General features: G+C 41.4%; 1 pseudogene; it reads right to left on the minus strand.

Annotated features, from left to right (window-relative positions):
* Positions 1 to 3,901: 3,901 nt before the first annotated feature.
* LOC118147178 (serine-threonine kinase receptor-associated protein-like) lies at positions 3,902 to 12,827 on the minus strand (annotated as a pseudogene).
* Between the last annotated feature and the right edge of the window lie 1,325 nt (positions 12,828 to 14,152).

Raw genomic sequence — 14,152 nt, forward strand, 5'->3', positions numbered from 1 at the left:
TTTTGAAAGGCCGAGGCAGGCACATCACTTGAGCCCAGGAATTTGAGACAAACCTGAGCAACATGGAGAAACCCTGTCTTTCCCCCAAAATACAAAAATTAACCAGGCATGGTGGCATGTGCTTCTAGTTCCAGCTACTCAGGAGGCCGAGGCATGAGAATAGCTTGAGCCTGGGAGGTAGAAGTTTCAATGAGCCAAGATCACACCACTACACTCCAGCCTGGGCAACAGAGCAAGACCCTGTCTCAAAAAAAAGAAAAAGAAGAAAAAGAAAAGAAAAGAAATTCTTGGAATTCTAGCTTTCTCTTGGTGCATGCTCATTGAAACAAGCAGTCTCTACATGCAGCAGACAAGTTCCTAGGGTATGCAGAAAGGGTCAATATCTTGGTTCTTGCTGCAAGAGTTAACTGCTGCTGGGACCTACAGCTGAGCAATGACTCAGGGACCTGACTGGTAAAGAGGAAGGAAGTAGCCATGGAAAGTTGCTGTTAAATAAATGGAGCCCCAGAGTAACATACAATTGACCAAGTCATCTCACCCCCAACACCTACAATTACTGCCAGTAACAATGTGGAGACAGCCATGGAAGCTGCTGGGTCCATTTGTCCCTTATTTGAGTTTCCTTCATTACAGCTCTTAATGCTACCGAACTTTAATAACATGACATGGAAATGCATGGGATGAAGGATCTGGGGGGGATTTGCCCTCAACTCCACAGTCCCATGAGAGATTGATTTGTCTTTATATAAATAGCTATCAACTAAATAGAGATCGTTAAGAGTTATATCTTTGAAGATACCATGTAATTGCATTCATAAGAACTATTCAAAAACATCATTTCATTAGTTTTTCCAGTATCCCTGTGAGTAGGGATTGTTGTTCTATTTTACCAATGAGGTGAGTGGGGTGTCTCAGTACTAAACGTAAGAAAAGTACTTGATATTAGTAGCGTAATAGAAAGTACACATTAAAACGAGAAGATATATTTTGACCATCAAACTAGCAAAGATATATAAACTGTAAAATTAGCAAGGTTTAGAAAATAATGTTTTATGCGGGCAAGGTTATGCTGACATTGAAATGAAAATTCTCTTTCTGCTGATAAAATACATGTTGGTTAAGCCTCTCTGAAGAGCAATTTGCAATGTGTCTCAGGAAAATTATTCATATATTTAGATGTAGTAATTTTATTTCTGAGATTTCCTTCTAAGGAAGTAATAAGAAATGTAGACAACTTTTGCATGCAAAGATGTTTCTCAAAATGTTTTTCATAATGGTAAGAACTTGGATATAACAAATATTTAACCACAGGAAGTGGTTATGATATTACCTACATAATGGAATATTATGGAGACTCTAAAATTATGTTTTTGAAAACTTTTAATGACATGAGAAAACATTTAGAATATACTGTTAAGTGAAAAAAGCAGGATTAAAATCTTACATAATACTATGATCATGGTAATATAAAAACGTGTGTAAATCCATTCAAACTAGACTGGAAGAAGTAGAACTTAGTTAACGTGTTCAAGGTCAAAGACCTGCCAAGCAGAGGAGCCAGCACCTAAACACAGTTATTCTGACACTAATTCCGGTATTTCCTTCCCCATACTATGAAGTCTTAGAAAATATCCAGTTTGAGTAATACATTATTGTTTGTTTTATTAAAATACAAACCATTCATGGAATTATGCTAAAACTCATTACTACTTTGATTAGATTCAGTAATTCAAGTAAGTTTTGGGGTATTGCTCAATTTCCTCAGTCCTGCAAGTTGCTGATACCACACCTACATTTAAAATAACCAAGTATGCTAAGCCCACTGCTAGGACTCAGTTTCCAACGTGTCTTACCTGTACTAGATCTGTAACCCCCCCTTAACACAGAGAGAGAATCATAAAATTCAGTATAGAAGACGACTTGGAAAGGTCATTTTTTTTTCTAGTAGTTTCCAAATTGAACTAAACAGCAAAATTACCAGGATGATTTTCTCCAAATACAGTTCCAGGTCCTACCCCAAGAGATTCTATTTTAGCAAGTCAGGGTGGAGCCCTGCCTTCTGTATTTTAAATAGTATCCCGGGCAGGACCATCTTTAAACTATCCCAACCAGTGGTAGAGATGTGTCTTATGAGGTCTCTACATGCACAGAGTTACATGTGGTGATTCGACTATTTCAGATTGGAAAAACACCTCTTCAAAACCAGGGTTCATTTATGACGTGAGTATACTGGCCACTGAGTCCTGTAACCACTTGGCTCATTCTTTCAATGGTTTCTGGGGAATTTTTTTCAAGAAATGCAGATTGAGGGATGTGAAGCCTGGGTGTAGGGAGGGCAGATTTTCATATACACAAGTTCTGTAGGGCCTACTGTGGGACTTGAGCATGTGGGGATTTTGGTATACGCTGGTGTCCACTCATATACTGTGGACGACTGCGTGTGTACATGTATACGTGTGTGTGTATATATATGTGCATGTATATATTTATATGTATGTCTTTACATGTGCACACACACCACTCTTCCTTGGGACCATCTGGAGTGCCTTAGCTCACCCTCCATCTCCAGCTTAGCCTTGGGAGCAGAGCCTTCTAGTAATGTGAACAAAGCTAGGTTTCCAGACCCAACTAGTTTATCCACTGGATCTACTGCACAGAGTTAAATCCAGCTTGCCATCTGGTTGCCAGATGCCCAGTGTGTTTTCCAGCATCTCAACTGGCTATTGAGTCACAGCCACAAACAAAAGCAGCAGATACAGCTGCCCAATGGCTGCTCATAGGATGCAATGTTTTCTGTCCATGAAATCACTGGTGAGGAGGGAGTCCCCATTGTCATTTCAGCTGCCAAGACATTTCATGCTAATGAACTGTGAAGGGGAAGTCGCTAATGATATGAAATCCCTTTTTATGGCCAGGGCTGGGCCAAGGCCACCAGAGGGGTGGTGGAGAGGTTTTAACAACGGAGGCTGATTCCTGTTTGTGGAAGATGAGACAACAGGCCAATCCATAAACAGTGCCCAAGTAATCTGTAGGCATCAGACTGTTTCCATAAGCCTTTATCCCCTTCCTCTTTGATGCCTCCAAACTTTGTTATTTTTGGCGGTGTGATCTTGTGTAAAACACCAGAATTTTCCGAGTTTTCTGAATTTTATATCCTTATCTACGTGATATCATTAACTACTTCAGGTGATTGTTATGAAATTAAGTGAGATTACATCCAGAGAAAGGGATATTAAAATGCTGTCACTATTTTAAAAATGTATATGTTTTTACCATTCTCTTCCTGTGACAGAAATTCTGCTACCAGAGAGGTATGCCTCTTTGGGATAAGGTTCTGTTCTCTTGGTGACCTTTTAAAAGAGCAAATGTCTTTGAAAAAAGTAACACAGGATTTGTGAATGATCAGTCAATATATTTCTTTTCCCCAGTAAATAGAGTGTTTTTATTGGTTTTAGAGGGATTTCATTTAGACAACTAAAAACAATTAGAAGCAATGTACAATGAAAGAGAAATTAAACCAGTTACTTTACTGTGGATCCCCTCTTCTTTACTAAGCAAAAAACTAAAGCAAAAAACAAAACAAAACAAAACAAAAAACAGGCATTCTGCCTTAAGGAAAAAAGTCAGAAAAATAAGCCAATATATTTTCTCCATAATAGCATAAATAGCTACAAGAACCCTAACTGTAGTAAGAGAAATTGGATGTTGGCTTGTATATGTTCATTAAAAAGATGACAGGCTGCTGTGCTATAGGAGGGCAACTCCACCTTCCTTCATCTGATACTTCTGAGTTCTCAGTAACACCAAGTTCGTTGTTCTAGCCCGGAGCTACTTTATTTTCCTCATTATTTACTGCTTTTTCTGCCTTAAGCAGAGAGTAAGTCTGGAAGGCTGATGCTTTTCTCTGCTTGCTCGTTTTAGTCTGTAAGTTGTGTGCCAACTGCAGCATATGATTGACTCTCAGGCCTTATCAGGAGTTGAAGAATAGATGCAATCTGAATTATCTGAAGCAATTTCTTCTGTTGTCTCTGGAACACCAAGCTTGGGCTTTGCAGCTCACCACTGTCTTCTTCAGGAAGCACACATTTCCAGGTCATATGCTTTTCCTACCAACGTTTGCCATAGTCCCAATATTCCGTCTTCAGAATCACAGGCACAGAATTCTCCATCAGGACTAAATCTCACATACTGAATAGGACCGAAGTATCCCTTGTAGGATTCTAATTCTTCTCCACTATTATGATCATACTTATAAAGTTTAAAATCTTCACCACCTGCAACAAGAAATTATTTCTCAGGATGAAGAGATGCAGAATTGATGGTTGCAGGAGCTTCAAAATGTTTCAGTGGGTCCAAACTTACCGCACTATGAAAAACAATAGATTGTACATAAGTTACAACTGAAATCTCTCCCTCAGGAATATATTCCATGCTACTAACAGACATATTAAAATTTAGAGATTTCACTTCTGTCATAGTAGCATGATCCCAACGTTGAACAGTTTTGTCATCAGCAGAAAGAATCTGTATTCTCACTGCACCATAGAGCCTTCTTTATACCAGGGGTGCAACCACTCATTTCCTTAGGGTCTGCTTCGGGTTTGTTCAAGTCATACATGCATAACAGTTTGTCCTGTCCCACAGTTAAGAAATAATGACTATCCTGCGTGAAATCCACAGTCTCAACAGGGTGTTTAGAATCAGGGTCATCAATTCATTTCCTGAGACAGCATCCCACAGGTTGGCTCTGAAATTGGCACGTGCTGTAGCTGCTTTGGTGGCGTCTTTATTCAGTGGTGCACCCTAAACAGCACCTTTACGACCCAAAAATGTTCCAATCCAGTCTCCTGTATCTCCCTGGTGTAGCATAGGTTTATCATCTTTGCAAGCACTGATTAAGAAATACCCATAATGTGGCTGGGCGCGGTGGCTTACACCTGCAATCCCAGCACTTTGGGAGGCTGAGGCGGGTGGATCATGAGGTCAGGAGTTCAAGATCAGTCTGGCCAAGATGGTGAAATCCTGTCTCTACTCTAAAAATACAAAAATTAACCAGGTATGGTGGCATGTGCCTGTGATCCCAGCTACTCAGGAGGCTGAGGCAGGAGAATCACTTGAATCCAGGAGAAGGAGGTTGCAGTGAGCAGCGATCACACTACTGCACTCCAGCCTGGCAACAGAGTGAGACTCCATCTCAAAAAAAAAGAAAAAAAAAACCCATAAGGCGTGGTGCCACTGAGGGCCAAATCAAACTCAGGCCGCGTGTGGCCAGAGCAGGTGATCAGTGTCTGTCTCATTGCCACAGCCTGGGTGAACCCAGCATCCACACTGGCCAGCTTAGCATTGTTGTTGTCTTTTCTCTCCTCTGCTGCAGTGCCTCGGGCTCCTTCAGGCCCCCACCCTGATACTGGGGTTGGGCTGGGAAACAGGAAAAGGAGGGCAATCCGGTGGCACTGAGGTTAGAAAGGGGCGAAGGAGGAGTCAGAGAGTCTGTGACAGAGGGAAAGGGAGAAAGTGAGTATTTTAAAGTACTGAAGTAATAGGGATGCCAAAGAACAAAGGATTTAGAAGAAACAGGATGCTACTGTTAAAGAACAAAAAATGTACTTAGAAGTCGGATCTCAGGGAGAAGGGGACCCTCATGGCAGGGAGACCACTGGCTGTAGAGTCTGATGTTTGAGTTAAAGTCTCTCTCACTGAGCAGGAAGTTCTTGTTTCCTGTTCACCAATATTTTCCACAGCTTATTGTGGTGCTTGGTGTACAATAGTTGCTCAATGAACATTTGTAGAATAAAAGTTGCATTTTGCTGACTTTGCCCTTTTGCCCAGGGTCAGCCATCAATCACCTGACTAATGGGCTTTGGGGACACTTCTCCTGCATACACTCGCTTCTCTTCTCCTGTGTTATTTCTGAGGTGGGTGCAACCCCCCACATCTCTGGCTTTCTGAATTAACAGAAGCCCCAAACAGAGGTGTATGTGGTATGGCCCTCCTGTAGACAGGCCAGTCCCTCTAAGACTTCCTGTAGTCTGAATGGACACTGATTCCAAGTGTGACATGCAGGTGTAGGTGAAGTCCCTGAGTCAGGCCCCTGGCCTGGAAGAAAAAGCAACATTGCCATTGGAGGCCAAGAAGCTGGCAGACTCCCCTCTCTCCAGCCTGACCCCGAGAACTCAGCCACAGGCCTCCTCACTGTTTCGGGTGTCAGTTTTTATAACTACACCTTCTCTGATCAGTTTTGTGATACTTCTGTATGAAGCTACATTAAACATGATAGCTCCTGTGTGATTAGAGAGCAGGGAGATAGAGGCTCAGAAAAATAACAAAACAAGAACCAAACCAACCAGCCAAACAAAAAGAGTTTGTCCGGTAACCAAGCGCCTGAACTCAGGGGTCAAGAAAATCAGAAAATTTCAAATTAGTGAAGTCTCAAATTGGCTTTCACCTAATTAAAATAGCAGCTGAAATTTCCCTTTTTGTATAGGGCATTGACCACACATTTGTTTAGAGTGTTAGGTGCCTGATCCTCAGAGCAGGCTGAAGCACCCTCTCTGGGTTTTGCTGACACAAATGCAAAGGCTACTAATGCTAGGCCTTTGAGAGGGAGTGGGAGGCCTTGGCCCCAAATGGTAAAGTTGGTGAATCTTTCAGAAAAAAACTGTCTCCTTGTTCATGTTTTATGCTCTGATCCAATATAATTATTCTCCCCTTTTTCCTCTCTAGAAATAAATCAACTACTTTAAATATTAAAGTTAACACTTAATTGAAAAAAGAATCATCTGGGGTGCAGTGGGAATTTTGTCATATCAAGGTGGTCTTCCTGGAGTCGCTCAGACTCTCCAAAGAAGCAACCACCTAATTCACATATAAGCAATGACAGGATGGCCAAGGGACATTCTGAAATTTTCAATGTTTATGAAGGAGACGGGAATGAATGAATCCTTGGAATAAATGTTTGTTGAACTCAGCAGAAACAAACTCAGACTGTGGGGGAAGCTTGATCGCAGTACTTAACCAAACTAGAGCCCAGGGTTGCATAAATCCAGAAGGAAGAGTCCTCTTGCCATAGGGTGAGCGGTGAGCTGTCTATACCTGGGTAACGACACTTTAGAATCAAGGGGCTGATTGATACTAAATCAAAACAATTCTTCGGTCTAGACCAGGTAAGAAAAAAGGCCAAAATGTGCTTTCAGAATTACAGGCATTATCAGAAATATATTTCAAGAAGATTTTTTTCTCCTATAACACTGATGTTATAACATGATTTTTGGGAAGTGTCACTTGGTTGGAAGGTGTTCCTAAACCAATTTCTGAATTTCTACTGAACTGGCTCTAGTTCTGATGTACACAGAGCTTCCCTCAGCTTTTGGGCAGAGTTCAGTTGAGATACATCATAGGATCGGGGTCTCCATGTCTTTACCTCCTGTTCTCACTAAAGTAGGTGAGAGTGAGGCCAAGTGTGTAAACAGCAAAATGGCTCCTATGTATCAAGCACAGACTGCATGCCAGGAACACTGCTAAGTATCTTGTATATATTTTCTTTTTTTGCAGGTTTATTGACATATTATTGATGTGCAATAGGCTACATATGTTCAACATGTACAGTTTGGTGGTTTTACATATGTACATACCCATGAAACCATCACCACAATCAATAGTGAACATACCGATCACCCCAAAGGTTTCCTGATGTCCCTTTTTGATCCTTCCCTCTCACTCTCCCTGGCCCATACCCACAACCTCAGACAACCACTCACATGTTTTCTGTCACTATAGGCTGTGTTTTCTAAATCTTTATATGGATGGAATCATGCAGTATGGCCCCTTTTTCATCTGACTTCTTCACTCAGCATAATTATTTTGAGATTTATTCCTGCTATTACATATAATAATAATAATAGTTCATTCCTTTTAAAGTATTTCATTGTATGGATTTCCCACTGTTTGTTTATCCAACCACGGATTGACAAACATTTGAATCATTTCCAGAGTTAGAGCACATTAATTAAGCAGGTTTTAAAACTTCGGTCATTTGTTTCCTTGAATCCCTAGAATGAAGTTTCAGAAAACATTTTCTGAAAATAGCCAGGAGTCCAGAAGTCAAGTTGAACCTTCTTCGAAAGACCAACCTCTTTCTATTAGCAGTCCAGGGATCCAGATGCTTGCAAATGTCCAGTGCAGGCCTATCTCAGAACACTCCTCACAACAGAGGGGTACTGATGGCTCAGCAGACTGTGCCCTGGGCAGGATGAACCCAAGGCGCAGAAGCAGGCAGAGTCCCAGTTCCCTGTTCCTCCAGCAGCCTTAGGTACAAGTTCACCATCTTGCCTCAGTGTTGGAATTCTTCAGAACCAGTATTGCATCCATATCTCTTCTCATTAAAGCACTTCTGATTCCCTCTCTCAGCCCCAGAACAGGGTGGTGGGAGTGGAGGAGGTTCTGGAATAAGTCACTTCATAGGCATGGACAAAAGAGGGATGATGCCAGTGGGAGACAGGGGGAAAGCTCCATCCTGGAACTGTTGCTGAAGAGCATGGGGGCAGAGGCCTCTTCCCTGGCAGTATTCCCAGGTGCTGGTGGTGCAGGATGCTTTCACAGCAGTATTCAAGGGACCATGACACTCCATAGGTTCAGCTTAGAGGACTTCACAGCATCCATGGCCTGACCTACAATGATTGGCTTGTGGCTTTTAGTTTTTACACAGTCATACCTCAGGGTGAGCCAGCTCTGCACTAGGATGCCCTGCTTTCTCTGCAGCCTCACAGGCCTGAACTGCATGCTCATGCCCTGTCACTCCGTGCTGGCTGAGCTTGGTCCTATTACATCTGGAACTCAAGGTAATATGTCAGTGGCCAGGATTCACACTCAGAACCACCTTGAAAGTCTGTACTGTTACCACCATGTCGCCGAGGTAGAAGTAGATGTCTCTATAAACAACCTTTGGGTAGCAGGTGGTCAGTTAGGCAGGAAAAATGGTTCTGCTACATTATATGTATCAAGAGTATATTGACAGGAACATGTGTGATGGGAATACATATATTAGGAACAGCACGAGGAAAAAAAGGCCTTGCCAGTTCTGAGCAAGCTACATCATATATCTTGCTGGAGTTTTTGCTATATGGAATTGGTCATTCCTGGAGAGAACTGGAGTACATACACTCTAGAATTACCTAGCACGAGAATTGCAAAGAACAAGGTTGGCCATGGAAACCCTTCCTAAGGCAGGTAACTATGTGTCTAAGAACAGGCACGCAGCAGCAGGTGCCTAAGCTGCACAGGCTTGGGCAAGCCTCTGCCCTCTTAGCATCTGTTTTCTCATCTACAAAATATGAAAAATGATTGAATTTTCTTTAACACTTGTGAAGATACAATGTGATGACAAATGTTGAGAGTTTAACACTGTGCCTATTGCAGAGTTAGAGCTCTGCTCTTAACTCTGTTAGGTGTTCTCCTGCCTTCACACTTCAGACAGATATGAAATCAACCTAAGTGTCCATCAATGGATGACTGGATGTAGAACATGTGAGATATAAATATATGTGATATATATATATATAATGTGTGTATACTACTCAACCACAAAAAAGAATGAAATCATATCTTTTGCAGCAACTTGGATGGAACTGGAGGCCATTATCCTAAGTGAAACAATTGAGACACAGAAAGACAAATACCACATGTTCTCATTTAAAAGTGCGATCCATATAATGTGTACACATGGACATAGAGGGTAGACTAACAGACATTGGAGATTTAGAAGGGTGGGAAGTCGGTGAGGGATGAGAAATCACTTAATGGCTACAATATACGCTATTCAGATAATGGGTATGCTAAAAGCCCAGATTTCACCACTGTGTAACATATCCATGTAACAAAATGGCACCTGTACCCCTAAGTCTAATATATATATATCTAACATATATATGTCTATATATGTCTAATACACACACACACACACACACATGTATTTTTTGAATGACCTACCAAGTCACTCAGACCTCAGCAAAAGATAGAAATTGCTGCCCTTAGTGATACAGTCAGATCTCATTCACATTAATGTTGCTGGTCTTTCTTCATATTTTGGGGCAGGGGAGAGAGGGCCTCACTGTTATGTTTCTGACAACTAATCACTTTCTGCGCCCTCAGCCAGCTTGGTTACAATCAGCTTCCTCTGGCAGCCCATCTGGAAGTGAGTTCAATCGCCTGTATGTGGGTGAGTGTATGTACTCCATTTCCTTCTATTAACATAGGGACCATTTCTCACCTTGTTTTCTAGCTTTGCAGCCAAACTGAGTACAGGGCTCTTATTGATTTTTGTGGCCTGGAGTTGGGTTTCTTTCAGTGAAAATGAAACTTACTCAGATCAGTCCCATGGAGCATGGAGCAAGTGGAGAAATGAGCCATAAATTCAGGTGTACCCAAGTAGGGGTTGCAGTTGGATTTGGTTCTTTCTTTGAGTGCAGGCCAAATGTTGCAGTTGGGCTTACACTGGCTGTACAGGAAAGATTTGTGGAGCTTTTACTATGAAACATAATTTCCATTATTCACCCTACTCACATGCGTTCTGCTAGAAAAAAGAATTCCCACTGTAGATTTGAGTTAACTAGTTCTGAAGTCAGTAAATTTGAAGTGGAGAGGCATGAAAAGGGGGAGGTTTTCCATTCTAGCCCCATGTGTTTATCATTGCTGAGCAGTTACATGTTAGGGAAGGAAGAAATGTTCTTACACTGGATTAAACTTTGCAAGTAGCATTATTGTTCTGTAGACTGTTAGGGTTTTATTGTTTAAAGTTAACTAAATTGACAACTTTTGGAAAGGATTTGAACCGTATATCCATTTCTGTCAGACAAACACAGCGAATGACTTCTTAACTCTTCTGTTGGATGTTAGACTTGGTACCTTTAGTAAAGGCCACTGGATTGAATTGTTATGTTCCAGGGATGGGGTTTGACCTAATGGAATGTCCATATTTATGTAGGTTGAGTGGACTTCTTACCTAGAATGAGACAACCAACCAGCCAACTCCTGAGGTTGAGAACATGACTTTGGCCCTTTTCTTAATTTCTAAAGGGATTTAACCTCAGAGTTTCATTTATTGAAATGAGCAGAGCCTGCAGAGGCCACTCATTGCAAATACCTTTCTTTTAGTTATTTTTTCGATGATATGAAAAGACAGCAGTCCTTTTGATGATATGAAAAGACTGTTAGTTTGCTGTTTTTAAATAAAACTTCTGTGAAGAGAGTCAAGGTAGAATTTCCTCCCTGTATTTTGTTTGCTTCCTTTCTTCCCACTTCTCTTTACTCACCTTGCCAAAACTAACGTTTCTGTATGGCTTTGGTATGCTTTATCCTCTGGTAGGACTTTTGATCTCTAAAGATTGAAAGTTTGGAATAAGCATTGGTGGACTTGGGTTTGCAAAAAAATCTTTCTTAATATCCTTAAGGTCTTGCTTTCTTGAACATCCATTGCCGAGTAATGTGGCTTACCTTATGTAAGTCCAATGAATCAATTCAACACAGTATTGGACAAATATCTGGTAAGTTTGGAACAGTGTAACTGGCTTAAATAAGCTTTTAAGAAGTCATGAATTCACTGTAAGTGACTCTCAGAACTTTGCATGTAGAATGGCTTAGGAATCCAGATGGGGGCCTGAATCAATCAGAGAGTATCTCTCAATCTTGATTCTAGTTGGTATTCTTTAGCAACTCTTAAGGAACCATGGTAATCTTTCCTTTTCCCCAGTTTGCTGTTCATTCTCCTTCAAAGGAAAGGTCATTCCCGTTTGTTGGTTATTATGGAGCAACTTAAGCACAAAATCAGTAAGAACACTTCCCATAGATAATCTCCATGTGGCCAGCACCTGTGTTCTGTTTCAATACCTGGGCTTATCTGTGCAATCACCTGCAAATTCTGACCACCAATCATGAGGTGAGTTAAGTGTGTGGATAAACCAAGCAGATTCACTTCACTCCTGGAAACCTACTGTATTAGTCCATTTTCATGCTTCTGATAAAGACATATCTGAGACTGGGCAATTTACAAAAGAGGTTTAATTGAACTCACAGCTCCACGTGACTGCAGAGGTCTCACAATCATGGCAGAAGGCAAGGAGGAGCAAGTCACATCTTACATGGATGATGGCAAGCAAAAAGAGAGAGCTTGTGCAGAGAAACTCCCATTTTAAAAACCATCAGAATCATGAGAACAGCATGGGAAAGACCTGTCCCCATGATTCAATCACCTCCCACTGGGTCTCTCCCACAACATATGGGAATTCAAGATGAGATTTGGGCAGGGACACAGCCAAACCACATCAATTGCCTAGGGCCGGACAGTGGTGGGAGGTTTGGGAGATGATGGCTAATGGGTCCAAGGTTTCCTTTTGAGTCAATGAAAATATTGTGATATTGATTGAGGTAATGGTTGCAAAATTCTGTAAATATACTAAAAGCCATTGCATTGTACACTTTAAAAGGGCAAATTGTATAATATGTGAATTACATCTCAATAAAACTATTACACAGAAAGAAAAAGATGAGCCGGTTCAGAGATATTAGGTGGCCACAAATAATCAATGTCTCTTATAGGACATTACAATACCTTCAGCTGAGAAATTAAGAACAATCTAGAAAATAATACCCCATGGTCTCCCTGGACTAGGCCGAAGTGTCCCCTTTCCTCAGCCTAATTCTAAATCAACTTGACATGCCCAATGGGAGCCCTGGCATTACTGCTCTTTTGCCATGATGCCAATGTCCTTCTGAAATCTTTGGGAACAAGGGAACTGGCTGTGACCAATGTCATCCCTTTGATGTCCAGGATGCATGTGGCTGCCCTGGAAAGTGCCCCTTTCCTTGGCTTAAACTCTGAGTGCATCCCTGAGAATCTATATATGGTAGAGGAGGTAGAGAGCTTCTCAGAGACACAGTTCTTTCAGTCATGGAATATTTGTATTTTCCAGTTAAATGTGCATTCATTAGCCACATGACACCATTTTGGTCAACAAAGGACTGCATACATGAAGTCTTTCCCAGTCAAAAATACTGTATTTTTACTGTACTTTTCCATGTTTAGATACATGAATACTTATCATTGCATTACAACTATCCACAGTATTCAGTACAGTACATACTGTACAGGTGTGTACCCTAGGAGCAATAGGCTACAACATTGCTGTATAGTAGGCTGTAGCATCCAGGTTTGTGTAAGTACCCTCTATGGTATTTACATAATGATTAAATCATCTAACAATGCATTTCTCAGAACATATCCTCCTTGTTAAGCATTGCATGTCTGTACTTCAAAAATGTTTAACCTAGAAGGGCATCTCTGTAAGATTCAACAGAGCCTGCTCTGGTTATTTATTTTGCCTCTTTTTTTAAGCATTATCCCTTAATCCCTGTTTGGCCCTCCTGCTTTACAAGGCCTCTTACTCATCTCCACTGTGGACTTCTCTCAGACTGTAGTCACTTGCTAATTGGCTTGAGATTTTATTTTCCTTCTTGTGAATTTATTTGCAGTTTTATCATTGCCCAAATAGAAGTATGTATAAGAGAGAATACTTGGTAAATGGGTGGAGGTGGGGGAAATGGGTCAATGAAAACTTTTTAGAGTAGAATATTTTGGACTTGTGGGCTCTCAAGGATTGACGGGGAAAGGAAAGGGAACATGGAGAGACATGAAGGAAGAGGAAAGAACCCTCCAGCTATGTAAGCAAAGTCACAGGGTACTTGACATAGTCCGGAGCACAGAGGCAGCTGTGAATAGTTTGATTTGGCTTCAGTGTAGGCTGCAAAGAGGGAATGGGGCAAGAGGTGAACCTGGACAGGTGGGCTGGGCCAGAGGAAAGCCCATAGAGCCAGGGGAGGAGGAGAGAGACTGTCTAGGCCAGCTCTGTTACAACATACTCTTAAGGCATAAGTGGTGATCAAACTAAAAAGTTGATGGACGTTTTTCAGGGACTGGCTTCTTTTGATTCACCCCGAAGTCTGCTAAATTATTCCAGAAAATGGAATCCAGGAACTCGTGTGGAGCAATGCAAGGAAATTGGCCCTCATGAGCATTCACAAGTATCCAGATAAGCTTAAAATCCATGTCTATAGGTAGAGAAGGAAGCAAAGAGGCAGCATGAGAGTTCCTGGGTGAAAGTTG

Source organism: Callithrix jacchus, chromosome 14 (assembly GCF_049354715.1).
Source record: "Callithrix jacchus isolate 240 chromosome 14, calJac240_pri, whole genome shotgun sequence".
NCBI lineage: Eukaryota > Metazoa > Chordata > Mammalia > Primates > Cebidae > Callithrix > Callithrix jacchus.